Source organism: Panthera tigris, chromosome F3 (assembly GCF_018350195.1).
Source record: "Panthera tigris isolate Pti1 chromosome F3, P.tigris_Pti1_mat1.1, whole genome shotgun sequence".
NCBI lineage: Eukaryota > Metazoa > Chordata > Mammalia > Carnivora > Felidae > Panthera > Panthera tigris.
In genome coordinates, this window is record NC_056678.1 from 683,872 (window position 1) to 711,252 (window position 27,381).

Here is a 27,381-nt window from a genome sequence, read left to right on the forward strand (position 1 = left end):
ACTTATTATATGCAATTGTATAAACCGTGTGTTTTAAACTGGAATTTGTAGAACCAAACAAAAACCTGTCAATCCAAAGTGTTAGTAAGTGGTTTAATACATAGAGACGGCTTCTTTACCTTGTTTCTTCAGACTTCCTTTTTTTGGATTCCCAGTTGCTCAGAGAACACACTTCTTCCCCGGAGGGGTGGAGGAGAGGAGACAGAATCATGGGGGGAGACAGACCTTTTCCAACTTGACGGATCGGTGGAGTTGCTCCTTGACTTTCTTCTGCAGGTGCTTCCTCTGTAATCTCACTACAGCTCGTTTTGCAGGTTCCTGTCTTCACCTTGCCCTGTGGTGGGTTCTCCTGCTTTCCATGTTATCAACTCACACCCTCTCCCATGAAGCTTAGGCTCTCACTTTGCTTTTTAGAACCATGCTGCTGAGTTCTGTTGACACAATTAACTTTTTCCATCAAGGAGTGAAGGTCACCACTAAATGCGTTCCTCTTGTTGAGAATGTCTCTACTAATACTGGCTTCTATTTATTGATCGTATACTGTATGCCAGGCACTGTCCCAGCCGTTTACTGTACATTGTATTCGGGCCTCACGACAACCTTATTTATGGTAGATACTTATATTTCCTTTGTATAGGTGAGGAAACCAAAGTTTGGAGAGATTAAATAATTTAAGTTTGTAACACTTGAAAACGGTGAAGCGAATTCTAAAGCCTGTCTGCTTTGGATTGTACAGTTTTCCTCTGTGTTTTCAAAGCGCCTTCAATTCCGGGTCTACCCTAAAGCACTTTCTGTGAGAGCGTGAACAGCATGTTGGTTCTAGAGCTCTTTTTAATATTCACGCGCTCGTAGTAGTGTTTAGGATCCACATGTTCCGCTTTAAACTTCCCTGAAATGCAGTCAGTGTATTATGGACAAGGGTGGTCTGTTATTATCGTAGCTTCTGGCACAAAGTAGGAAGTGCTTACAAAATATTTGCTGCGTGGGTGAAAACAGTGACAGACCGAGAGGTGGCATTAGTGTGGGGGGCTACTCACAGAAGAATTCATTTCCTTTGGAATGTGAAGCAGGAACTTTTCTCCCATTGCAGCATGCTGCAGGGCAGGGCCGGAATCCAGGCTTTGATTAACATCACCCAGGCTCTCTTTGGTTGTGTAGCTTTACAACCACAAGTTACTGCCAGCTGAAAAGGACGGTGGGGAGTGATGATGAATGCATTTCCATTTGCTGCAAAGAAAATTTTAGACAGTTTCACTCATTTTAAACCGAGATAAAAAGGCCGCTTTGAAACGAAGAGTAAATTAATGGTTACCGAGTAAGTGGTTATCAGATTCCTTCTCCAGATGTCACCTCAGGTGGTGCTGCCCGTGGTCATCGGTCATCATCGCTGCCAGGTCACAATTGCGTCTCAGATAGTTTCTGCCCTGGGAGTGGGGGGTGATGGGAGAATTCCGGGGTTCTTAAGGGTCTTTTCTTTCCATCCCCGAGTTGTAGGTTTTAGATCTAGGTGTTACTTTCCCTGAGACTGCTTAGGGTTTCTTAGGCCATCAAGGTCAAATGCAAACCAGACTTTTGGAATTATCTGCCATGGGTCCTCATGCCCCTGGAACGTATTACACAAACGAACGAAACTGTTTTGAGTAGGCTCGCATCTCCGATTCCCACCCCCAGCTGCTAAGGCTGTGAGGGGGGCATATTGAATTGTGGTTGCAGAGTAATTGGTGGTTCTTGATTATTTTTGACTTTATTAAGTTTTTAAAAAAATTTTTTTAACGTTTATTTATTTTTGAGACAGAGAGAGACAGAGCATGAATGGTCTGAGAGCAGAGCATGAAGGTCAGAGAGAGAGGGAGACACAGAATCTGAAACAGGCTCCAGGCTCTGAGCTGTCAGCACACAGCCCGACGCGGGGCTCGAACTCACGGACCGCGAGATCCGGACCTGAGCCGAAGTCGGACGCCCAACCGATTGAGCCACCCAGGCGCCCCAGACTTTATTACCATTTTTTATGGTTGCCTTTCTTTTTTTTTTTTTTTTTTTTTTTTTTTTTTAATTTATTTTTGGGACAGAGAGAGACAGAGCATGAACGGGGGAGGGGCAGAGAGAGAGGGAGACACAGAATCGGAAACAGGCTCCAGGCTCCGAGCCATCAGCCCAGAGCCTGACGCGGGGCTCGAACTCACGGACCGCGAGATCGTGACCTGGCTGAAGTCGGACGCTTAACCGACTGCGCCACCCAGGCGCCCCTATGGTTGCCTTTCAAGATCACTGCGGCAGTATATTACAGAAAAATTTCATTAGTCCCTTAATACTGTAACCTGATTGTTAGTAATAAGATCTCTGGGCTCAGGTGAGCAGGTCAGTGGTCACTGGTATGCTTTAATAATTATTAATGATTTCATTTGTGGCTGTTTGGTATTGGATGTGGTTGTGTTGGCTGAATGCTGTATGATGGGCATTAGGATTACCTGCACCTATCAGGGAGCGAGTAACTGAAATGTAATTTCTTTAATTAACAAGTGCGCAGCGTGCTTTTCGATGCTTCTAGTAGTGCCGTAGTGTAAAATAAGAGAAACGGGATTCCGTGGCTAGCTATTAAATGAGCTAGAATCATTAAGTGTTTACTATATGCCGATTCTCGTGCTCAGGACTTTGTGTCTGTTCTTTCGAATTTAACCCTTCTGCAGGCCTGTTAAGGGCTATCATGCCAGCCTCACAGTTAGGGACACTGAGGTCTGTGGAAGGGACGTAGACTGCCCGTGTGGCACAGTAACTGGACCTGGGATTTGGACCTGGGCACCCCGACCTCAGGGCCGTAGCCCTTGGCTGCTGTGCTGCGCATCAAGCCCGGAGGCCTTGCTGTGTGTGGAATACAGCTCCCTTGAGGGTTTCACTCCTGAGGTCCACCACGTACGTCATTTCCTGTTGGAGCGTGTGTATACATGCAGGGTTTTCCATTTCTGTTCTAATGAAACTTTCATCTTTAGTTTCAGTGGTTGCCAGTTGGTTTCTTGCAAAACATTTTCGGCTTTTAGCGTTTAAAAAGATTTTTTTGTAATCTTTATTTATTTTTGAGAGAGTGAGAGAGAGACAGTGAGAGCAGGGGAGGAACAGAGAGAGGGGGAGACACAGAATCGGAAGCAGGCTCCAGGCTGAGCTGTCGGCACAGAGCCCGACGCGGGGCTCGAACCCACGAACCGTGAGATCATGACCCGAGCCGAAGTTGGACACTTAACCGACGGAGCCACCCAGGTGCCCCCAGCTTTTACCATTTTTATTCAGGTGAGAGGATTGGGTCACCTTGCCGACTGCCACGTGTGCTTCAAAGTCGGGGGTAGTCAGACCTTTATACTGGTAGAAACAAAAACCTTAAAGCATTCATACTTTATTTTGGGTCATGTTATAATTTGGGGGGCAGAATTGCCTTGAAGTTTATCTTAGACAGTTACGGAAATTAATTTCTGTTCTTTAAAATGTACAGATGGGGAAGTTCTGGAAGCATCCTGTGAAGAAGACAAAAAATCCACTCAGAATTTAAAATTGGCCATGGAGGGGGCGCCTGGGTGGCACCTGGGTGGCTCAGTCAGTTGAGTGTCCAGCTTCGGCTCAGGTCATGATCTCAGGGTTCACAGGCTCGAGCCCCTCATCGGGCTCTGTGCTGACAGCCTGGAGCCTGGAGCCTGCTTCCGATTCTAGGTGTCTCTCTCTCTCTCTGCCCCTCCCCTGCTCGTGTTCTGTTTCTCTCTCAAAAATAAATGTTAAAAAATTAAAAAATTAATAAAATTGGCCATGGACAGTTTAAAAAGGGGGTGTGGAAAGAGCAGGGATAATCCATATGTGGGCTGTTGAACTCAAGGAGTCTCACGTTATTTTGTCCTAGAGTCAACCTTTATAACACTATTATTGGGAAATACTTGACTTACTTATCTTTTTCTGAACACTCTGATTTTTGGAGCACAGTTTCTAAATTCACAAAATAATCTTTATACAACAAGATGTTATTGTATTTTGGGATTATATGCTCATTCTGAATTTTAACAAATTTTAACTAGCTGAAATGAGTTTTATATCTTTGAGGTGATATAATTAAAAAAATTTTTTTCCTTTTTTTTTAAATTCCAGAAAGGTGGGGGTCGGACAGGTCGGTAGGTATCTAAGAAAGCAGCTACTGGGTTTTCTTTATCATATACGAAGTGTTAGCCTTGCATTTTGCTACGAAAGGGGCATTCGCTTCAGCTTGAACTTCATCTTTCTTGCGAAAACCTATACATGTAAGCACGCTTTTGGAACAGTAAACAGCTTGAGCTACTGTATATGCTATAGTTTTATTTGGAATCTTTTTAGCTGAATAAGGAAGGAGTATAGTTGACTGTACCAGCTGTGGTATTCGTGATAAAAATGATCCGATCTAGCCGCCTGCAACAGTGACCTGCTTGGTGGTGAACACACTCGAGGGTCATGAAAAGCAGGAAGGGAACCGGCTTGGGGCCGGGTATCAGGTACTCCAGTGTTAACTCAGATCCTGGGCTAGAAGCTTTGTATTATTATCTCTTTTTAAAGATGAGGAAACTGGAATTTGAGAAGCGGATGGCTTGTGTTTGTGGAGAGAACTGCCAGGTGCAGAGCTAGGGTTCCACCCTGGGCCCCCCACCTGGGGCTCTGACTCCGAGGCCTGGATGCTCTGTCCGGTCCTGTGCTGTCTTCTCTCTTCGTTCCACTTTCACGCTTTGACCTCCGCTGGAAGGTTTTCTTTCCGTTTCTTTTCTTTTACTGGTTATCCTAAGGAAGTTAAGGACAGTAGGATCAGCCTCTTTCTGATACACACTGCTTTATTGGCATTACAGTTCTGGGACTTGATCTTTTAACCCCAGAAAATGACATAGTGTTTAGATTTACCCATGTGCATTTATCTTTTTTTCTTTTTTCTTTTTTTTCCTTCTGACCATTCCTTCGTGTGTATCAACAGTAAGATGAATTGTTTTTTAACGCATCTCCCCTTTAGGGCTTTATGTGGGAGGGTTTCTGCTCTGCACCTGGCATACACCCACCGGTTTGCCTCCTGTGACCTTTTCCTCTAGCTTCTCCTCTCCCCTCTTCAAGTTCTATTTCCCCTCTTCAAGTTCTGTGCGGATGCGCATAGGACATGCTGGTTTCAGAACTAACTCACCTCTAGGTTTGTGCTTTCTTAACCATTTCCGCCTTGGAACATGTCTCTTGCTTTATAGCTAGCTCTGCCCTACGTTTTAAAAAGAATTTTGAGGGGCACCTGGGTGGCGCAGTCGGTTAAGCGTCCGACTTCAGCCAGGTCACGATCTCGCGGTCCGTGAGTTCGAGCCCCGCGTCAGGCTCTGGGCTGATGGCTCAGAACCTGGAGCCTGTTTCCGATTCTGTGTCTCCCTCTCTCTCTGCCCCTCCCCCGTTCATGCTCTGTCTCTCTCTGTCCCAAAAATAAATAAAAAAACATTGAAAAAAAAATTTAAAAAGAATTTTGAGATCTGTAAGACAGCATCTCTGGGCGCTCTGCAGCCATCAGGTTTATACTGCCAGAACTAGAAGTCCGCCTTGTCATTGTGCTTGTCTGGAGTGTTTTGCACCAAACCTGGGGGTGGGGGAGGACTTGCATACCCATTCTTACTAACTAGCAAAACTCTTTCATTGAGAATCATAGGAAATAACTTGTGAGCCAGCCACGCACCCTGGAAATGACTGGTTTGAAGGAGAATGATGGGGTTTAGGACGCGCTTCCCCAAAGTACGGCACCTTGGCATGTTGGATATTTTAAGCTGAAGGAATTTGAGGAATGGCAGGTGCAGGCAGGACTTTCTGACCTTCCCCCGAAACAGGTCATAGACCCTCACACGAGGGGTGCCCTCCCTGTGCCCAGAGGAGAGGAGCACCCTTCTGTCTGAGGGTGAGGGATGCCAAGGGGAATTGAATGAACAGTCTTTGCTAAGATTCCCCAGTTTACTATTCCTAGCTTTTATCTTCCTTTGTCTTATCGTGTTTTTCCATGATTGTTTTCGTCATACCCAGTATGAAAAGTTAGGTTTAACCATTTCTTTGGTCTTAATTTCCTTACAAAGGCTCCTCTGTCACATAAAACTTATGTTTAAAACAAATAATATGCCTTTCTTTGTTAATCTGTCTTTTGTCACAGAGACCCAGCCAAAAATTTAGAAGAGTAGAGAGAAAAGATATTTTTCCTCCCTTGCAGTTTCTGGTGACCATGAGGGGCTGGCTGGGACCCTGCTCACTCCAGAGTCTGCAGACGGGATCTTGGGAGAACTGGCCAAAGTCCATGAAAGGCTGGAATTCTTGCCGCGGCCAGCTGTCTCACATCTTCGTGTAGTGCCTGGTCTACGCCAGAGAGAAAACGGTAAGCGCTTATCTTTGTCCCTTCTGTTCCAAATTCAGACTAGCAGGGGGGAAACGGTTGTAGAAACTAGATGTTTGAATTGTGACTCTTGTGGATTTGATTCTGGGCAGCCATTTGTTGACCCTTTCCCTCCAGGGACTCCCCCACACTCTTGCTGTCCTGGTCCTCCTGTGTGTCTCATCTCTCGCCCTGAAAGCTTGGCATGGCTTTCCACCACGGGGCGTGCAGGTTATACACTTGTGTGTGTAGGGCTCAGTTGTCAGGCTGGGGTCCCCAGGAGCGTGGCTGGACACAACTGTGAGTTGCACCCCATTTGTGGCTAATCCTGCCCCCCGCCCCCCCCAAACTGGTGCCACCTGTCAGGCGTGTTGTCAGAGTCTCTTCTTGGCTGTTTCTGGCTCTGGATGGTGGGAGGATTCCTCTGCACCCTCGTTGGGAAGCTGGTTGTGTCCGTGTCTGAGCCGTAAAAGGCTCATTGGTTTTAAGTCATAAAAGGCTTATTATCAGTTTGGAATCACTTGAAACAGGTGCAGCTTTGGTTTAAAAAAAAAAAGTCTGGGTGGGGGCAGTTCATGACTGTCAGGGGTATTTATTGTCTGTCCTGTCTGAAACCTGGTAAGATATTTTAAAGGAGATCTTTAAAAAAAATACATGGTCAGAAGTTGCCCTCCTTGGAAGCTGATTTTTTTTTTCTTTTTAAGTCGGCCCTTCTCTCTGATCCTGCTCCTCCCGTGGGAGCTTCTAACCCTTCTCCAGCTCCTGCCCACTGTGTGTCACCAGCCCCCTCTATGTCCCTTTGCGTCGGCGCGGTTTTGCCGAGGATAATTTGGAATGTCATTGGCTTCTTTAGGACACTTAGAATGGCAAACTGCTCCTCTGAGACATCTGTCTGCCTGTGGCTTCTCCTCCTCTGTCTTCCTCTTGCTCCCTTGATCCTCCATTCAGTCCCCTGGGTCCCTCAACAGGTAACCCCCCCCGCCCCCAGCCCCTATCTCATCCGTCCTTCTGTCCATGCTGCCAGACCTCTTTCCACTCCAGCTCCACAGACGCTTGAACTTCAGACTTCCTAGCATTATCAGGCTGAGAAGAAAAAAGGCCAGTTGGAAACTGATGTAATATTTTATCTGCTCAGATGCGCAGTGGAGACTGCGCTAAACGTCTCTTCAGTCACTTGTGTAAAATGCAGCTTACAGCCCTCATAAGATTACGAGTCAGGGCAAACAAAACTCCTCTAAGCCTTCTCCAAAAATATTAGTCAAAGCATTAGCCCTCATCGTGAGGAGGTAACCCCCAATTTACCCTCTTTGTCACAAACACAATTCAGATAAAAATATAAAATGGATAAAAACCAGTGAGTTTGTTTTATTATGTTTTACGGACACATCGCTAAAATTTTATTTTTTTAAATTTTAGAGAGAGAGTGTGTGTGAGCAGGGGAGAGGGGCAGAGGGAGAGGGAGAGAGAGAATTTTTTTTTTTTAATTAAAAAAATTTTTTTTAAATTTATTTTTGAGACAGAGAGAGACAGAGCATGAGCAGGGGAGGGGCAGAGAGAGAGGGAGACACAGAATCTGAAACAGGCTCCAGGCTCTGAGCTGTCAGCACAGAGCCCGACGCAGGGCTCAAACTCATGACCGTGAGATCATGACCTGAGCTGAAGTCGGACGTTCAGCCAACTGAGCCACCCAGGCGCCCCGGGAGAGAGAGAGAATCTTAAGCAGGCCCCAGGCTGAGCCGATGCAGGGCTCTATCCCATGACCCTGGGATCATGACCTGAGCCGAAATCAAGAGTCAGATGTTTACCTGACTTAGCCACCCAGGTACCCCACCGCTAAAATTCTAGAGTGGAAGCTGTGAAATCTTTGTGTTTGTATGCATCTGTAGGTTATGTGTATGTGATATTTTTCTATCTCAGGAAAGTATTACCAGGTTCATTTATACAATCCCTTAAAGGAGGTCTTTCAAGTTGGCTTGGAGATAAATGAGCACTTACATAAATTCAAGTATTGCTACAACTCTGCTACAACTCTAAGGAATATAGAAACGGACCCAAGCCTTTTATTTTAAAGTTCACATGATCTGGGTTAACCTCTGGTAAATAAAGCTAGCTTTAAGATTGTTAATAAAATCAAAACAGATGAATCTTTAAGGTTGTCAGCCTTAAATATAATGCAGCCATACAGTTTTTTCCTACCTGGGTTTACTGGTCACATGAGCTTATGTTATCTCTACTAAATGCGTAAGATTATGAAAATATAAATCCAACCTAAGAACAAAAGGTACAATCAAAATAAATTGATATATGTCAAGGACAACAGTAAAATAAAAAAAAAAAAAAAGAAAGAAAGAAAGAAAGACGGGAGACATCAAGTATTTTTCATGCCTGCCTGATTTGTCCACAAGAAACATGACTTAAAATGATGGATAGTTTTATTTAATATCTCACAAAATTTTCATGATTAATTCAGGCATACTTGTTAAGAACAAGTGAATTAATGTAAGAGGGGTAAAAGTTTATGAGCTTTTTAAAAACAATCTTGTTGTATAATATGTGTACTTTTTAAAAAAAATTTTTTTAATGTTTATTTTTGAGGGAGAGAGAGAGGCAGAGCACAAGTGGGGAAGGGGCAGAGAGAGAGGAAGACACAGAATCCGAAGCAGGCTCCAGGCTCCGAGCTGTCAGCACAGAGCCCGACGCGGAGCTTGAACTCAGGAGCCAGGAGATCATGACCTGAGCAAAAGTCAGATGCTTAACCAACTGAGCCACCCAGGCTCCCCTGTCCACTTAAAAAGAGTTTCCAAAAATTTTTTGATAACTTGAAACATTAAAGCTATACTAAGTTAAATGATGGATATTCACTGAATATCTAGACCATTTCCAAATAAGATAAAGCACTGGAATACTAACTGCAGAACATAAATTTATGTACTTTTTGCTTCTTAAATTTTATAGAGAGACAAGAGATATTTGTGTCCGTCTATTTAGCAAACATGTCCTTTGTCACATCCAAAAGTTGTACTCAGAGGAAGCATATGCCTCTAGAAACTGAAGTAATGAATTCATCGATTTGCTAGTTTACTACAGGATGTTAGCATGTGGCAGACCGCTCATAATTGCCTGCTTCCTAGTTTTCACTGAAAATTAGGGTTACTGAGGGTTAAACATTCTTATAGATTGTGTAAATGAAACTACTAGAAATAATAAAGACAAAGAAGAAAAGTATGCAAACTATGCAAGGAAAATGTGTTTATGATAAGAAAAAGTATATAAGGTGTAAAGGATATATTTTTGTTAGGAGAGAAAGTAATTTGTCCTAACATAGGATATGGCTGGCTGTTCTAGAATAGAAAAATGAAAAGAGTAGGTAGATGAAAAATGAAAACTAGGTAGATGCATTTTTTAAAAGTTTGTAGAAGTGTTGAGGAAAAGGGATTTTATTGTGTTGTCAAGCTGCCAAGATTGAATAGCTTTATTTGTAAAGTAAAAGAAAAGATGAACCTTAATATCAGAAGTATACTGATGTAAAACTAGAATGATGAATTTTCTTGGCTTATTGGTGTGCTTTCATTAAGAAATTGTAAAAAGATTTTTTCTTTATGTTTTAAGTAATTTTCCTGGGGAACCAAAATTTTGTTATCAGAATGATTTCCTGGGCTTCATGTTGTGCTTATCAGGTCTTTGGTTACTTAAGAAAACCAAATCTTCTCAATATTAAAACAGCTAAGGGTTTTTTCACAACTGTGTTACCTTCTGTATCTGCCTTTGGGAACTTTTTGTCATTTTGGTTAAATAGATAATTAAGTATTAGAATGACCTATGGTGCTATTTGATCAAGCATTCAAATCTGTTGACGGTTTTGACCAGTTTTCCAAAATCCAATTCTAAATAAAGTCTTGGTGACTTAAACTGACTTGAGCTTTTAAAGAAAGACCCTGGGAAATCTCAAAGGATTTGTTTCTCACTTTGTAAAAGAGAGAGATGTTAAACTAATTGGGCTTATTTGCTGTATTAAACTGTGTTGCAAGTATTGTCAAATCAAGTGACGATAAGCTTTCTTTAGGTTATAATGTATGGATATGTGCTATTAATATAAATATTTCCGAATTGTATGAAGTTCATGGAAATTCATCAGTACTTTTGATGTTTATGAGGTGTTCCGCATCAGGTTATCAGTCATACTTCTGGTTATTATGTCACTGAAGTACAGTGCCTTGTCAGTTACGTCGGAATGACCTCATCAGACCTTTAACCAGGGCCATTTTACGGTCTTGTGTCGTGTACAGACTGGTGGTGGTGGTGTTTAACTCCTGATCCTTGTCTGAAAGTGTTTACAATCAGCTACAGGCCACAGTGCCCAGTGATGTCCTCCCATGAATGACTTTGAGACCATGCCAGTGGTCTGAGTAATTTTCCAAACTGATGAAGTTTGCGGGTTCCTAAAACTGCTGATCAAAGATCAACCAGAAAAAGCATTAATTACATGAGACTGAACTGCTGAGGAGAGTTATAATTTTTTTGACAACTTTTTGTTTGAAATGTTGCTCATTCTTTAATATTTGGTTTTTCTCTTAAACTGTCTGTTACTTACAGCAGTTTGGTAAAGTATACTTTTGTGAACGGAGATGAAACAATGACTTTTTCTCCCTCCCTGGTCCTTCCAGAACCCCGAGACTCTTACTGCCTTTTTATTTTCATGGCAATATCGTTATTTCCATAGGTCCTACAAGAATCTCTTTTCCTTGTAATAGGATGTCATTGAAAGCTTTGGTTATATTACCGATGTTGACTCGACTGTCATATTTGAGAATGATGTATACAATTAGATATGACCAGACGGTTTTAAGGAACTAAGATGGTCTTTGTGGAGCGGTGGTAATGAAACTCTCTTGGGGGAAAAACTGGCCTGGTATCTGGCTTGCAGGTTTCCCAGCCTTATAAGTGAGTAAGGAATGTCGCTTCCTGGGAGGCCCAGGAACCTTAAAATATTTTGGGACCCTTAGGAAGAGAGGAATTCAGCCAAATCTATAGGCAAAATATAGTGGCAGTTTCCTGGCTTGGCTTCCCAGCCATGAGAAACTTTGGAAGCTGAGAGTCCTTAAAAGTTGCAGCAAAGCAAACTTAAAAATTTCAGTCACTTTGACCACAGAACACAAATATTGTAGCTGCACTTGTGTAAATAATCAGGCCACTTATTGAGGCTAGGCTTATTTTGCAAACAAATACTTTCTTACCTTTGATAGAAATGGGAGTGACTAAAGAGAGAAAAATAGTATTTCAGGAGCTAACTGTAGTCGATTGAGTTGAGGGTTTTCATTAGGAAATTGTAAACTTTCTTAAAGTATCTATCTATAGAGTGGGCTGGATCCTGAGTTCTTCTGGTTTTCTCAGTACCTGGCTATAAGACTCCAAATTAACATTTCTAATTTTTTCCCTACCCTTTCGCTTTGGGACCATTCAGAACTAAAACTGTCCTTTTCTTGAACCCTGAAGCTGAGGCTAGCTGACCTGATGTGACCCAGCAGGTCATGTGTGAGCTCCCTTCCTGCCTGTAGCTGTGTGGGCCACTCGGGAAGTTCATGGGGTCACCTGATGGCCTCACACAGACATTCGAACTGCAAAGCCGGAGAATCTGTTGCAACGTCGCCCCTGTCCTCACTCCACCGTCTGAAAGATGCTTTGAGCCGAGCAGGTAGAATCTTACCTGACTGCCTTCTGGACTCAAAAACTGAGTTTATAGTTTGTTCTAACCATCTTTGTTTTCCTCCTGCTTCTAGGGAAACGTCCCTTCTTTTTTTTATTTTATTTTTTAACGTTTTATTTATTTTTGAGACAGGGAGAGACAGAGCATGAACAGGGGAGGGTCAGAGAGAGGGAGACACAGAATCTGAAACAGGCTCCAGGCTCTGAGCTGTCAGCACAGAGCCAACGCGGGGCTCGAACTCACGGACCGCGAGATCGTGACCTGAGCCGAAGTCGGCCGCTTAACTGACTGAGCCACGCAGGCGCCCCGGGAAACATCCCTTCTTAAATGCCTGATTGTTCACACCATACAGAGACCTAATTGGGGGGGGGGGGTGGGTACCTGCTCACACCTGCACTACCACCTCCTGAAACGAGACGCTGTTCACTGGGTCACTAGGTTAGAGGACAGTCAACCAGCTCGGTGTGTGGACTGTGAAACCTGCTGGGAAAGTTTCACACGGGAGAATGACAGGGTTCAGGACATGCTACCCCAGAATATGGCCCCTTGGCACGTTGAATTTTATAAACTGAAGGAATTCGAGAAATGGCACGTGCAGGGAGGACTGTTTGACCTTCCCTGAAGTGGGTCTAGACCCTCAAATGGGAGGTGCCCTCCCTGTGCCGGAGGAAAGGAGTACCCTTCTCTCCAAAGAGGGGGGACACCGAGAAGACTGTTTCCCCATTTACCCCTCTCAGCTCACATTCTTTTTTGTCCTATTGCATTTTTTTTTCATTTTCTCTTTACTTTTGATCAAACTTAGTATAAAAATTTAGTATAACTATTTCTTTGGTCTTCATTTCCTTATGAAGCTTCCTGTATCACATAAAGTTTGTATGAAGTAAATTTGTATGCTTTCTTTCGTGAATTTGTCTTTTCTTATAGAGACCTGTCTGAGAACTTAGAAAGGTAGAAGGGAAATGGATTTTCTCCCCTATAAGAACCACCAGATGACTTCCAAAAAAACTTTTGAATACTCCCCTTTCTGGAGGCTTTTTTTTTTTTAATTTTTTAAAATGTTTTATTTATTCTTGAGAGAGAGAGACAGAGCATGAGCGAGGGAGGGACAGAGAAAGAGAGGAACACAGAATCCGAAGCAGACTCCAGGCTCTGAGCTGTCAACACAGAGCCCGACATGGGGCTCGAACTCACGGGCCATGAGATCATGACCTGAGCCGAAGTCAGATGCTCAGCCAACTGAGCCACGCAGGTGCCCCCCCCCCCCCTTTTTAATTTATTTATTGTTTATTTTACATCCAAGTTAGTTAGCATATAGTGAAACAGTGATTTCAGGAGTAGATTCCTTAGTGCCCCTTCCCCATTTAGCCCATCCCCCCTCCCACAACCCCTCCAGCAACCCTCAGTTTGTTCTCCATATTTATGAGCCTCTTCTGTTTTGTCCCTGTACCTGTTTTTTATATTATTTTTGTTTCCCTTCCCTTATGTTCACCTGTTTTGTCTCTTAAAGTCCTCATGTGAGTGAAGTCATATGATTTTTGTCTTTCTCTGACTAATTTCACTTAGCATAATACCCTCCAGTTCCATCCACGTAGTTGCAAATGGCAAGATTTCGTTCTTTTTGATTGCTGAGTAATACTCCATTGTATATATGTACCATATTTTCTTTATCCATTCATCTGTTGATGGACATTTGGGCTCTTTCCATACTTTGGCTGTTGTTGATAGTGCTGCTGTAAACATTGGGGTGCATGTGTCCCTGTATCCCTTGGATAAATACCTAGTAGTGCCAGTTGCTGGGTCATAGGGTAGTTCTATTTTTAATTTTTTGTGGAACCTCCGTACTGTTTTCCAGAGTGGTTACACCAGTTTGCATTCTGTCTGGAGGCTCACTTTGACTATACTTTTGAGGAAGAAAGAAAAGTCTGAAAACAGATTTCTTTTTAACATTTACTTATTTTGAAGGGGGGAGGGGCAGAGAGAGAGGAGAGAGAGGGAATCCTAAGCAGGCCCCACACTGTCAGCGTGGAGCCCGACACGGGGCTCAATCCCATGAGATCATGAGATCATGAGCTGAGCTGAAACCAAGAATCGGATGGTGAACTGAGTGAGCCACCCAGGTGACCCCAAAAGGAGGAATATTAAGTAAGTCCTTCTGGACTGTCTACCTTTTTGTTGAGGGACATTTCACGGACTCTAGTCCCGGGTTAACAGTATTTAATAGTGGGGTGTCCCCCCACTAGGCTGTAGGACCATTTTTCTACATTTGCAAACTGTGAGCAGGGCCCGGGGGGAGGGGGAGGATTGGCCCGAGGAGGGGTTGGAGGACGGGTTCGGGCTGGGGCCTTGCCGGGCCTTGTTCTGGAGAGCTGATGCCCCTTTCGCTGCTCCCTGCTTTCCTCGGGTGGACACGGCTCTGCCACGACCCACACTACGGTATGAAGCATGGAATTCACTTCGCATGCCCCGGGTGGGCTCTGAATCCACCTGACGGCATCCAGATTCATGTTTCCTCCGTGACCGTGGGTGCGGTGGAAGTGGAGCCGGACGACGTGGGCCTGACTCTTGGCCTGTCCTCTGATTTGCGGCTCTCTGAGCAAGTAGTTGTCAATCTTTCTCTTCAGTGAAGGGATTCCTCCTGCCGGTGGCTGTCGCAGCGAGGCCTGAAGGCGAGGCCGAGGGAGCCACAGAGCTGTGCGTGGCAGGCGCGAGGCTCGGAGGCGGGCAGGCGGTGTGCCGCGGTGCCCTTAACGCCGGTCCTGAGCGGGACCTTTTGTTACGCGCGCTTATCTCCTTTTGTTCATTTCGGAGTTTAAGAACTTTTAATCATTTTCTTGCTGTTTAACCCTTGTCCTCGGAAGTTTGGGTGTTTCTTCTCCATCTGAGAAAAGACTGTGAACAAAGCATGGCACCCGACCCTGTAGCGGGATGGATAGGCTAACTCTCGGGGGCTCATCGCTGCAGGAAGAGGCCGGAGGCTCGCTCTGGGCTCTCTGAGTTCTCTATCTGCCTCCAGTGAAAAGGAATGAGGTAATAGATGGGAATCTGGAGGACGCAGATGCGGAAACGAGGGATGTGGGGGTAGCAGTTGGGCAAACAGGAACGCAGACTTGGCGGTTGAATGGCGAATTCAGAAAAGGAGTTTGGTCTGGGTCCGAGGAAAGATAACGTAGACGTGATGGCGTGCGTGGGCCTCTCCGTTGAGACGTCTTGTCAGAGCCAGGTAGCGTACCCCTAACGTGTCCTGCAGGCCGCCTGCTTTCCAGATGCTACGCTGTTTGTGTCGCGTACGTAAGTCCACATTCATATACGCAGAGATGGTAGTTAGGACTTTATGGTTGAAGGTAATGCCCATATCCTTCTCTTTAATAAGCAAAATATATCCTTTAAGTTCATTTTTCTGAAAGTATTTGACTCTTCTCTTGGTAAGATTACATATGAGTTACTGATATTGGGCAAGTTACTCAATTCCTCCCTCCCCCCCCCTTTTTTTTTAAGTTTATTCATTTTGGGAGAGAGAGCATAAGCAGGGGAGGGACAGAGAGAGGGAGAGAGAGAATCCCAAGCAGGCTCTGTGCTGTCAACGCAAAGCCTGATGCAGGGGCTCGAACTCATAAACTGTGAGCTCATGACCCAAGCTGAAATCAAGAGTCAGACGCTCCCTGACTGAGCCACCCAGGTGTCCCCGAGTTACTCAACTTCTGGTGAATGTTCACTGTTTTTTTATCAGCGGCAAAAATAAAATGTTGCGGGGTTGTTGAGTTGAAAAATCATATGTTAAAAGTACTGGGTACTGGGGCGCCTGGGTGGCTCAGTCGGTTGAGCGTCGTCCGACATCAGCTCAGGTTATGATCTCATCGTCCATGGGTTTGAGCCCCGCGTCGAGCTCTGTGCTGACAGCTCGGAGGCCGCTTCCCTGCTTCCCTGTCTCTCTCTCTCTCTCTCTGTCCCTCCTCCACTCATGCTCTGTCTCTGTCTCTCAAAAATTAATAAACATTAAAAAAAAATAAAAAAAAGTACTGGGTACAGTGGCAGCATTAACAGGAACCAGTTAATGGTGGGTATTAATTTTTATCTAGTAAAAGTGTTCATGTGTAACTATTTGTGTGTCATTGAGAATAAGTTCCTTTGATATGAGCATTCCACATTCCAATCTTGTGGGTTTCAGTGTTTGTTTTTAGACTAAATATCTGTTATGCTCTTTCATAGATAGATTTCCGAGAGTGCAGACCCTGCATTCTGCTGGGTTGTACGCCCGTTGTCAGAAGCAGCTTCACTGAACAAAAGGTGATTTCAGATTTTGAAAGGGTCACTTATTCTTGAATTTTACTTGGGTTATATTTGGATCCTTGACCAAGGTGATGAATAATCTTCTCAAACCAAGTTGGAGTCGTCGGGACCATGAGATACGCCGGTCGTGATGTATTCTCCCTGTACCGGAGTCATCGTCTCCTCCCTCCATCGTTGGTGATACAACTGAAGTGAGCGTTCCAGCTCTGATCGCCACTACTGCGCTCAATGAAATGGACGGTGGGAATAAGTTGTTGCCTTGCAAACATTTAAAAACCTGTTCTGTACTTCAAAAATCTGTTTCATTTTCAGTAAATGTACTGAAGTGGTAATGTCTGAGCGGACTTTCAGATCCACTTGGGACCAGAACTTTGTTCTCATGTGGAAGGAAAAATTTCTTAAACCGTTCAACACATGGGGATGACTAATTACAACAAGACAAAGCTTGCCTTCCCTGGAACATGGAACAGCATAGTGGAAAGAGCCCAGGGAGGGAACCCAGTGGACGACCTCTACTTGCCCTTGTTTTCACTAACTGGCTGGAGGACCTTAAAAGCCACACTTTTGATTTCTGAGTTTTTGTTATTATTAGTGTAAAATGAGGGGTTCGGAATTAGATACTGAGAGTGCCTTCCATACCTAGATAGATGTGGATAGATGTTTATTACAGGGATTGCCTCACGCGGTTATACAGGTTGACAGGTCCCACAAGCTGCCGTCTGTAAACCGTAACCGGTGAGGACACTTGATAGTGTCCTCAAGTCTAAGTCTGAAGGCCTGGGGATCCGGGAGGATGTTGATGGTTAAGTCCTCATAGGAGTCCAGAGGCCTGGGGACCGGGAGCGCCAGCGCCTGAAGGCAGGCAGATGGATGACCTAGGTCAAACACAGGGTGAATTCACCCTTCCTCTGCCTTTCTGTTCTGTTCAGGCTCTCAAAGGATTGGATAATGCCCACCCACATCGGCAAAAAGAAAACGGAAAAGACCACAGTCTTGTTTTACTCAGTTCACCAATTCAAATGCTCTTCCAGAAATGCCGTCACTGACACGCCCAGAGATAAGGTTTTACCAGCTGTCTGGACATCTCTTAGTCCCCTGAACCTGACACATAAAATTAGCCATCACAAGTGCACCCCTTGTCAACTTGGCACTTGTACGCATCTCCTCAGAGATCTCTGGTGTTGCTGTATTTGTGCATATTAATACATGTGAGCAAAGAATTTCGCTTCATATGGACGTTTGCTCACTGTATGTACGTAGACATGTAAACACAATTATAACAAGGTCAGGAAATACTCATGACCATTGCAGACTTATTTCTGTGCTTGGTCACGTGGTCATAGCTGATATTTATACCCTTCTTCTATTGCCCATTCTCTGTACCCTTCAGCAAGTGGCTCAGCTCGTTGCGGTTCTTTACCTAATGGAGTGGCCCAAACCTTCATTCCTGAAGGATCTGGAGCGTTCGTAGTGCCACCTGGATTGCGTTGTAGTTTTCCATTGATCTCAATTACGGCACTACTAAGGGATAGCCTAGGGGATGTCCTGTATGCCAGACATGCTTTTACCTCCACTGTGGGTAGTAGTCCCTTTTCTCCTAGAGTGTGTGGATCAGTCACCCCAGCCGACACCACAGCTCCCTTCCTTGCCCAAAGGAAAGGGACCCAGAGTGGCCAAGTGGCAGTCTTAATTCCCAGTTCAACAGAACCGTGTCTACGGGTGCATGGTATTTCTCCCTTTAGAACTAGGGCCTCTAGGTCAGCAGAGCATAAAGTCATGAGAACAGGAAACAAAATGTATGCTAGTAAGTCAGTAGGGGTAATAGTGGTATTGTGTCCATTTCTACCTGTGGATTCCTGGACCCCCGCACCCATGAATCCTGGTATCAGGGAAGGGATCCCGATTATTGGATGCTGATTCAGAATGTGGACAGTCTTCTGGTGACCCTTGTCGGCACCCTGCACGGTGTTGCCAGTACCTAGCTGGCCCTGTAACCAAGTCTTCAAAACGCCATTCCACTGTTGTAGTGGAAAGCTAGCGCCTTCAGGGTGGTATGGAACTTGGGAAGACCTGTGAATTCCAAGAACGTGGGCCCATTGGTGGCATTTCTTTTGCCATGACGTGGGTTCCTTGATCAAAAGCAATGCTGTGTGGAATACCATGACAATGGATAAGGTATTTTATAAGTCCACAGATGGTAGTTTTGGCAGAAGCATTGTGGTTAAAGAGGGCAAGTCAGTATCCAGGGTGTTTATCCCAGGAGGGCGTGGATTTGTAAACTGGCTTCAGTCCGGGAATCGGAATCGACTGGGGGACTGTGGCTCTGTTTGTTAGTTTTTCAAAGATAACCACTGTTTACATAGGGGAAAAAAAAATTGTGTGTATGGGCACACAGAGACATGTAAAATTGATTCTGCTTTATTTCCTGCTTTTCTTATTTAATATGTTGTAAAAATTTTTTCTGTGCTGAGTCAAAGGGTGCTATTTATTCTCCAACATCCACTTTCCATTCTCCCTTTACTAATAGAATCCTCCTTTTTTTTTTTTTTAAGTGATTGTCAGTAATTTTTACTTTCTATTTTTATTTTTGGTGAAAAAACTCCTCTACTGGTTTTTTTTTTTTTTTTTTAATTTAAATCCAAGTTAGTTAACATGGTGTAATGATGGTTTCAGGAATAGAATTTAGTGATTCATCACTTACATACAACACCCAGTGCTCATCCCAAGTGTCCTCCTTAATGCCCATCCCCCATTTAGCCCTTCCCACCCCACCAGCAACCCTGTTTGTTCTCTGTATTTAAGAGTCTCTTACAGTTTGTCCCCCTCCCTGTTATTATCTTATTTTTGCTTCCCTTCCCCTATGTTCATCTGTCTTGTGTCTTAAATTCCACATGTGAGTGAAGTCATAGGATATTTGTCTTTCTGACTGACTTCACTTAGCACAACATACTCTAGTTCCATCCACGTTGTTGAAAATAGCAAGGTTTCATTCTATTTGATCGACCATGGCTCTGTTTTCGTGTTTTGACTTAGACTTTTGTCCACTCGACCTAGATCTTTTTGGCTTAAACAGATCGGGTAGAATTGTATGTGTTTCACTTCTAGCACCCCATAGTTAAGTGGCCAGTGCCCTAGGTCTGTGTGGATCTTGCTGTTCTGATGGCCATTCTGGCTGCTGTCCGTTGTGGTCACTACACCAACCACACCCTCCCCCCTTGTCTTTGGCTGCTGAGTGAGAGCTACCACTGGCAGCTGCCTCTCTGGGATCCAGTTACTTCCATTGCATTTAGGTTTTCCAGTTGAGGTGGTTGTGGTTCCAAGTGCAAGGAAGGTCTGGCCAATGGAGGAGAGCAATTAATGGAGCTCTTCAAGGATGCTGGGGCCCTCCCTCACGAATTGATTTCTCCAAGTATTGGTGAAAATTATGCCTTCTGGATCCACCCACACTGCGTGAGCTATCTTAAATGACATTCCCACTCTAACATTCCAATCTCCTTAAGCCTTTGAATCCCTTCCTTTGCATTAAACCAAGGGAGGTTGGGCATTTTCCGTCTGCTCACAGCAGGTTATCTTTTGATCCACCTTTCAGGTCAACCAGCCCTTGGAGCCTTTCTGACTCCCTGAGCTGCAACATTAAAAGCAGAATTTCTTTGTGAGCCCATATCAATAAATTCAGCCTGATCCAACCCTCTGTTTCTTAAATTTCCATTTTCATACATGTTCCCTGGATTTCTGTTTGTATAAATGAGAAAACCCAAGTAGTTGTTTTAAAATGTAGCACACTTCCTCTTGAGTCATACTTTGTACCTCACCTTTAGGGATCTGTTGGGACTGGAGTCTAGTTATAGGTCTAGAAACAAAGAGGTGGTGATGGTGAGCCCTGAGGAGAATCAGCATTGTCTTGCATGACAGCTGCCTCTGGGGATTAGGTAGTGAGTTAATCTCCTCACACGGAGATGGGAAGGTCCACGCTGCTGTGGGTGGGGAAGCCACTACTTCCGGACACCCAAGACTGTTTGGTTAGATCCAATCCAGTTGTGCTGTATTTCGCAAGAAATTTTAAAGTATATATGCATTCCTCTTGTCGCTTAGCATGATTTAGTAGAATTAGGAACTAGAGACAGAATATACAGTTGAACCCTAGCTTAATAATTATTAGCCGTGGGGCCTTTGGCAGATAGCTCTCTCAATTCCCTCGTTTAAAGCGTAGCTGTGATAACCCCTACCTGTGACCATGATTGCGAAGTGTACCTTAGTAGCCGTTGTTCTCCCCTTTGAGAATAGACTTCTCAGTCCAGTGTTAGCCAGCCCACGGGCACCCGGCTCTGGCTGCCTTCCCCTGCGAGTGGCACCTGGATAGGGCCCTGTGACTAGGTTTGGGGCATTGGGATTTGAAAGGCAGAATTGTGGGCAACTTTTGGGTTCTCTTAAGGACATATTTGCCCTGGATGCCCTCATTTCCTGTTTCTCTTTGGCTGGGAAATGACAAGAATTGAAGCAGCAGTCTTGGATCCAGCGACAGATACGACGGAGGAAGACAACGGAACCGGCTGTCTGCCCCAGGCTCCTTGGAGCAGAGCTGCTCACTCCTTCGCTTTTGAACCGTTACATGAGAGAGAAAGAAACCTGTCTTATTTAATCCCCTGCATTTCTACATGTCTTTGTTACAGGTCCTTGCATTCCGCCTGGTGGCCTAAACAAAACACCACCTTAAAGAGTCGTAGGGTACCTACTGAATGTCAGAAAATATTTGCAAATCATATATGTGATAAGGGACTAATATCCAAATATATAAAGAACTTCTGCAACCCAATGGCAAAAAGCAGTGTGATTGGAAAATGGGCAGAGGGGCTGAAAAGACATTTTTCCAAAGAAGACATCATCCAGATGGCCCACAGGTGCTTGAAAAGATGCTCAACGTCACTCATCATCAGGGATGCAAATCAAAACCACAGTGAGGTACCACCTCACACCTGTTAGCATGGCCGTCCTCCAGAAGACAAGCGGTAAGTTGGTGAGGATGTGGAGAAAAGGGAACCCTCATGCACTGTTGGTGGGACTGTAGGTTTTTTCATGTTTCTACACGTAAGTGTTACTTTTTTTTTAATGTATTATTGGGGGGGCTGTAAATTTGTGCTGCCACTGTGGAAAACAGTAAGGAATTTCCTCAAAAAATTGAAAATAGAGCTACTGTACAATCCAGCAATTCCACTTCTGGGTATTTATCTGAAGAAAATGAAAGCACTAATCCAAAAGGTGTCTGTACCCCCATGGTCGTCGCAGCGTTATTTATAGTGGCCAAGATGTAGAAGCAACCTAAGTGTCCATCGATGGAGAAGTAAAGAAAATACGATTCTGTGTGCGTGTGTGTATAAAAACTGCTCAGCCATGGAAACGAAATCTTGCCATTTGCAACAACACTAATAGATGCTGAGAGCATCGTGCTAAGTGGAATAAGTCCGACAGAAAAAGATAAATACCATACGATCTCACATGTGGATCGAACAATGAAAACCTGAGCTCGTGGATATAGGGACCACATCGGTGGTTGTCTGAGGCCAGGGGTGAGGGTGGGCAAAATGGGTGAAGGGGGTCAAAAGATACAAATTTCCGGTTATTAGTAAGTCATGGGATGCAATGTGGGGCATGGTGATGATAGCTAATGATCCCTGCGTTGCGTATTGGAAAGTACTTAGGAGAGTGGGTCAGTCCTCTTAAAAAAAGAATTTTGTCACTCTGGGGTATTGGAAATTGACTGGGCTTACTTGTCGTGGTGATCATTTTGCAGTATATACAAGTATCGCATCAGTGTGTCGTTCACCTGAAACTAATACCAGGTATACTTCAGTAGAAGAAACACTTGTGAAAACTGGAGATGAGAAATGTCCTGGTTTAGTATGTAACACATAGCAAGTGCTCTGTTAGTGTTACCTACTGTTAAATAGTTACTTTCTACCTGTTGTGGGTGGGGCGCAACGCTAAATCAAAGGTCATAAAAATGGTTTCTGTTGTTAGTGGATTTAAGAATATTAAGAGCAAGGATTATTTCAATTAAAAATGTATGTAAAATAGCTAATAGCAACTAGTGACAGAACAAAACTTGTAACGTTCATAATCGTAACAGAAATATACTTTATCTGGAATGAAACAATAAGACGTGGGCAAGAGGACCCATATGAGAAAAACTGACGATTTAAGACATAAAAGACCGTGGAAATGTATGGAGAGATATTTTGTGTTACTTAATGTTATAAAAGGTTTCTCACAAAGGTTTAGAGGTTTACTGTTAAAAGGTCAAACAATGAAGTCAAGCCTATAAAATAGATGCGGGTCCTCGCCTACCCTTTTTCGCCACTAGGTTGGTATCTGCAGAGGCGGCTGGTTTGAATTCTCTCAGCGGTTTCTTCTGATACTTACCTCTGTATTTTTGTTTTATCTCTTCTCTTTCTCTGTCTGTCTAGAGAGTGTTCACAGGCGTGTGTGTTTGCGCACAAGTAGGGGAGGGGCAGAGAAAGAGGAAGAGAGAATCCCAAGCAGGCTCTGGGCTCAAACCCACAAACCGAGAGATCATGACCTGAGCTGAAATCAAGAGTGGGATGCTTAACCCCCTGAGGCCCCCAGGCGCCCCTCAATATTATTTATGATGCCATTTCTTATTTTTTTTACTTGTCTTTTCACTTTTTAATGAGGTGAATGAAGATTTGCTCTTTTATACCTTGCTTCTCAATTATTTCCCTCTTCCCCTCAACATTGCTCCCCTGTAACAGGTACACGATTTTTCGTTGGTCAGTGACTTCATTATTATAATTGCGTATTATCTGTAGCTGAGACACAAAGTGATTGTGATTATATTCACTTTTCCCCATAACTTGTTTTTCTTGGAGTTTAATTTTCCCGTGCTGTCTTTTTAATGATTTATTCTCCCCTTTCTCTTTTCTAGAATTTCTGTAGTCTGATATTGGATCTCCTGGATTTTGATCTTCTAATTTTCTTTTTTCTGTCTTCCTCTCTTTCTGGTGTCTGGGAGATCCCCTCTGCTTTATCTTCCAGTCTTACTATTGTATGTATATTTAATTTCCTGCTCCCATTTTAAAATTCTAAAAGCTTTTTCTTATTGAGTAAACATCCCTTTCAATAGGCCCCATTACTGTTTTATGGATACACTTTCAACTCTCTGAAGATGCAGATTTCAGTTAAAAGAAACAACCCAACAATTTCTTTGGGTAGTGATTACTTCTTTTTCATTTGTTTTTCCATTTCATTTGGTTTCTTTATTTCATGTGGAAGAATTCTTCACTGGTTCCTCAAATGCTTAGCTAATATTAACAGTCTTAGCGGAAGCTCTGTGCACGGGTTTCACTCTAGGGCTGTTTAGTTGAAGACCAGATTTATTTTATTGACACATCTCTGCCTTTTTTTTCCTTCAAGTTTTTATTGAAATTCTAGTTAGCTAACATATAGTGTGATACTGTTTTCAGGAGTCGAATTCAGTGATTCATCACTTAACACATAACACTGAGTGTTCATCCCGACAAGTGCCCTCCTTAATGCCCATCCCCCACCCACCTCCCTCCATCAGCCCTCAGTTTGGTCTCTATTTGTAAAGCGTCTCTTATGGTTTCTTTCCCCCACTCTCTCTTTTTCCTCCCTTTACATACATTCATCTGTTCTATTTCTTAAATTCCACATATGAATGAAGTCATATGGTACTTCTCTTTCTCTGACAGATTTCGCTTAGCAGAATACGCTCTAGTTCCGTCCACATAGTTGCAAATGGCAAGGTTTCATTCTTTTTCATCACCAAGTAGCATTCCATTGTATGTATATACCGCGTCTTCCTTATCCATCACCCGTCGATGGACGTTTGGGTTCTTTCCATGGTTTGGCTGTCGTTGATAACAACACTGTAGACATCGGGGTGCATGTGCCCCTTTGAATCTGTATTTTTGTGTTTTTTGTGTGAATATCTCGTAGTGCAATTGCTGGCTCGTAGGCTAGTTCTCTTTTTAATTTTTTGAGGAACCTCCATACTGTTTTCCAGAGTGGCTGCACCAGTTTGCATTCCCACCAGCAGCGCAAAAGAGATCCTCTCTCTCCGCATCGTCGCCAACATCTGTTGTTGCCTGAGTTGCTGATTTTAGCCATTCTGACAGGTGTGAGGTGCTGTCTCATGGTGGTTTTGATCTGTATTTCCCTGATGATGACACAGCTCTGACTCTTAATGTCTGTGGTCTTTTCTGACTTTTCTTCGCGAAGAGGAACCCTTCTGCCTCCTGCTGAGGGAGTGCCCCTGTTTCTGGCAGTTGAGTAGGGGAGAGAGCTGGGGGGAGGGAGACTCACGTCTCAGTATATAACTTGCATTCGCTCTCCCTGCGATCCTACCCTCACACCCTGCGCCTGCAGTGCCTCAGTGCGGAGTCTGGCACGCTCCGTCTTTTTCCCCAGAGAGTAGACTGCTCTGTCTCCTGCCTGAGCAAGTCAGTTGGAGAGTTGGAGGCCGCATGGAGCGCCTGTCTCATGCAGACTTCGTGTTCCTCCTCCTTTAGCCCCACCCGCAGCTGCCCCTGTTCCCGGGCCTTTCTGAGTGCCGCCTTCGTGCTGCCTCCCCTTAACTACACAGTTAGGGTTCAACTGTCGCTGTTCTGCTACGGCAGAAGCTACTCACTCACCTCTCCTTCCATCTTCCAAAATTTTCTTAATGTCTTTGGTCTATAACCACTTCTAGTCTTTATCCTTAGTGTTTCATACTTAAAAAAAAAAAGTCTTTATTGTCGTTTGAGTGGAGTTTTGGGAGTAAGTGGAAATAAATGCATGTATTCAAGTCACTATTTTAACCAGAAATCTTTGAGTTTTCACAAGAGTAGACTTTAGACTTGCACGAAAACAGAAGGACTGTTAAGATGAGGTGGTTTGACGCTCAGTGGACCATCTCCGGAGGCAAACCTCATTTACAAGTGTCCCGTTCTCCCTGTGGCTCCAGGATCTTCTCTCTTTTCCGCAGTTTGTGGCAGATACAGGGCCTCCGATGGTGGGAACACTCACTTTTCCTGCTCCCGGAGATGACAGTCTTACGACCCCTGAAAATCTCCCGTGTCAGCCATACCCTTGTGTTGCTTCCTACGCCATTTCTGAAAGATACCCTAATAATTTCTAGTTTAAAACTTGTATTCAGTCTAAATCAGTGGAATTTTAGTAATAAATCACCTAGAACGTTGGCTTTTACCATGTCTATCAGAATGCTTCTAGCTGCAAATAACAGAAAGCCCAGCTAGCCGAAGGGGTTGGAGAGTTTGGGGCTCCTGGGTGGCTCATTCGGGTTAAGCGTCCAACTCTTGGTTTCGGCCCAGGTCGTGAATCACAGTTCATGAGTTTGAACCCCACGTCGGGTTCTGTGGTGACGGTACGGAGCCTGCTTGGATTCTCTCTCTCTTTCTCTCTCTGCCCCTCCTCCACTTACCCACGCACACACACTCTCTCTCAAAATAAATAAGTAAACTTAAAAAAAAAAAAAACAAAACCAAAGGGGGTTTATTCTGTTTACTTAACTGGAAAGTTTAGAGATAGGTCAGTCTTCATTGCTATTTGGTCAAGACTCTTACTCTCTTTCTCTGCGTTTCTCTCAGCTCTGCTCTGATCTGCATGTTGACTTTTAGGCTGGCTCCCCTCATGGTTACAGAATGGCTGCGACAGCTCCAGGTGTCATGTTTCATACACACCATGCAGAGGAAGGGAAAGGTTCTTTCCCAGAAGTACCAGAAGACATTGCCACACCTCGGGGTGGGGACAGGGGGCAGGAATTATACCAATTTATCTCGCGTCACACCCCATTTCTAGAATGAGGGTGGTTATACTCCCCCAAAACATACAGGTTATGGGAGGCAGGAGTAATACTCAAAATATCAGAATAGGGGGCGTGGATGTTGGGAAGGCTATCACAGTATCCATTACTGTGCTTGTTTTTAATATCTCTGCTTTGATCACCAAGGACATAACTGTCTTTATATTTACATCCTTACACTTTTTGTAAGTTGTTCTCCCCTCATTCAGATCCCATTGATCTTATGTGTTAACAAACCATCATTGTCTTTATCCTTCAGGCTTTTCCTTACAATTTTTTTTTTTTCTAATCTGCAGTTTAACCCACTGTGTGCATTTAAAAAATACTTCAGTGCTTATGAAATTCTTCTTCTCCACCCCCTTAATGTTCACCTGGCCTTTTTGGTATTGTCTTTTTGTTGGCCCTCAAAGTTTTATAATGACTTTTGTTCTTAATAAATTTAAGCATGCTTTATAATTTCTATCTCTACTATTATCTGAAATGTTTTGTTGTCTAATTGTTATTTTTTACTTCTGCTCTTTCCCTCATGATGGATTAGTTCTTCATGTGCTTTGCAACTTTGGGTTGTGAGCTCATCTTCAGTAAGGCTTTAATTGTTGGAATTCTGCAGGTCCTGAGTAGTTATACATTTGTTTCTGCCAGGTCAGTCAGAGATCACTCTTGAGAAGTTTCTGAGCCTTGGATTTCTTGGGTCATGCAGGTAGTGTAAATTTGAACTTCAAGTCTTTGTGAAGGCTATCTCAGTGTAGATTTTGGGTTTTGTTTTGTTTTTTGTTCACCTAGAACCCGGGCCAAGGTAGCTAAGTTTCCTTGATGGGGAAATTGGTTTTATGACGGCATTTTATTCTGATTCCCTGTCTCTCAGGGTTAAGTGCTCCTTTCCAGCTACTTGATAGGTGTTAAAATTCAAGCCTCTTGGTTATTGAAACTGGTGAACCCCTGCCCCAACCACGAGTTCATGCTTGCTGCTGTCGTTTCCCGTTCCTGCCTGGTTCTGGCCTCTCAGTTTTAATTTCTTACTGTGCGCTTGAGGAATGTTTATTTAATCCAGCACTTTTGAATGTTTAAGTTCGTCTTAGGTCTGATTCTCCAGGGAATAGAGATTTGAGGCAGAGATTTGCATGCAGGGGGTGTTTTGGACATTTCTCTTGGCAACATGCTTGTAGGGAGGTGAGGGCT

At 43.9% G+C, this 27,381-nt stretch overlaps 1 protein-coding gene across 10 annotated transcripts in view; it reads left to right on the plus strand.

Annotated features, from left to right (window-relative positions):
- The window catches only part of DISP1 (dispatched RND transporter family member 1), a 185,922-nt gene that overhangs the window by 15,810 nt on the left and 142,731 nt on the right, over positions 1 to 27,381 (plus strand). For 7 of the 10 annotated variants that reach the window (XM_042976973.1, XM_042976972.1, XM_042976977.1 and 4 more), the window contains exon 2: positions 6,215 to 6,376. The gene's annotated coding sequence lies outside the window, so the exon portion shown is untranslated. Of the gene's footprint in view, positions 1 to 6,214; positions 6,377 to 16,283; positions 16,362 to 17,293; positions 17,427 to 27,381 lie in introns of all 10 variants that reach the window. The other 3 variants (XM_042976974.1, XM_042976976.1, XM_042976978.1) reach the window with 3 other exon arrangements.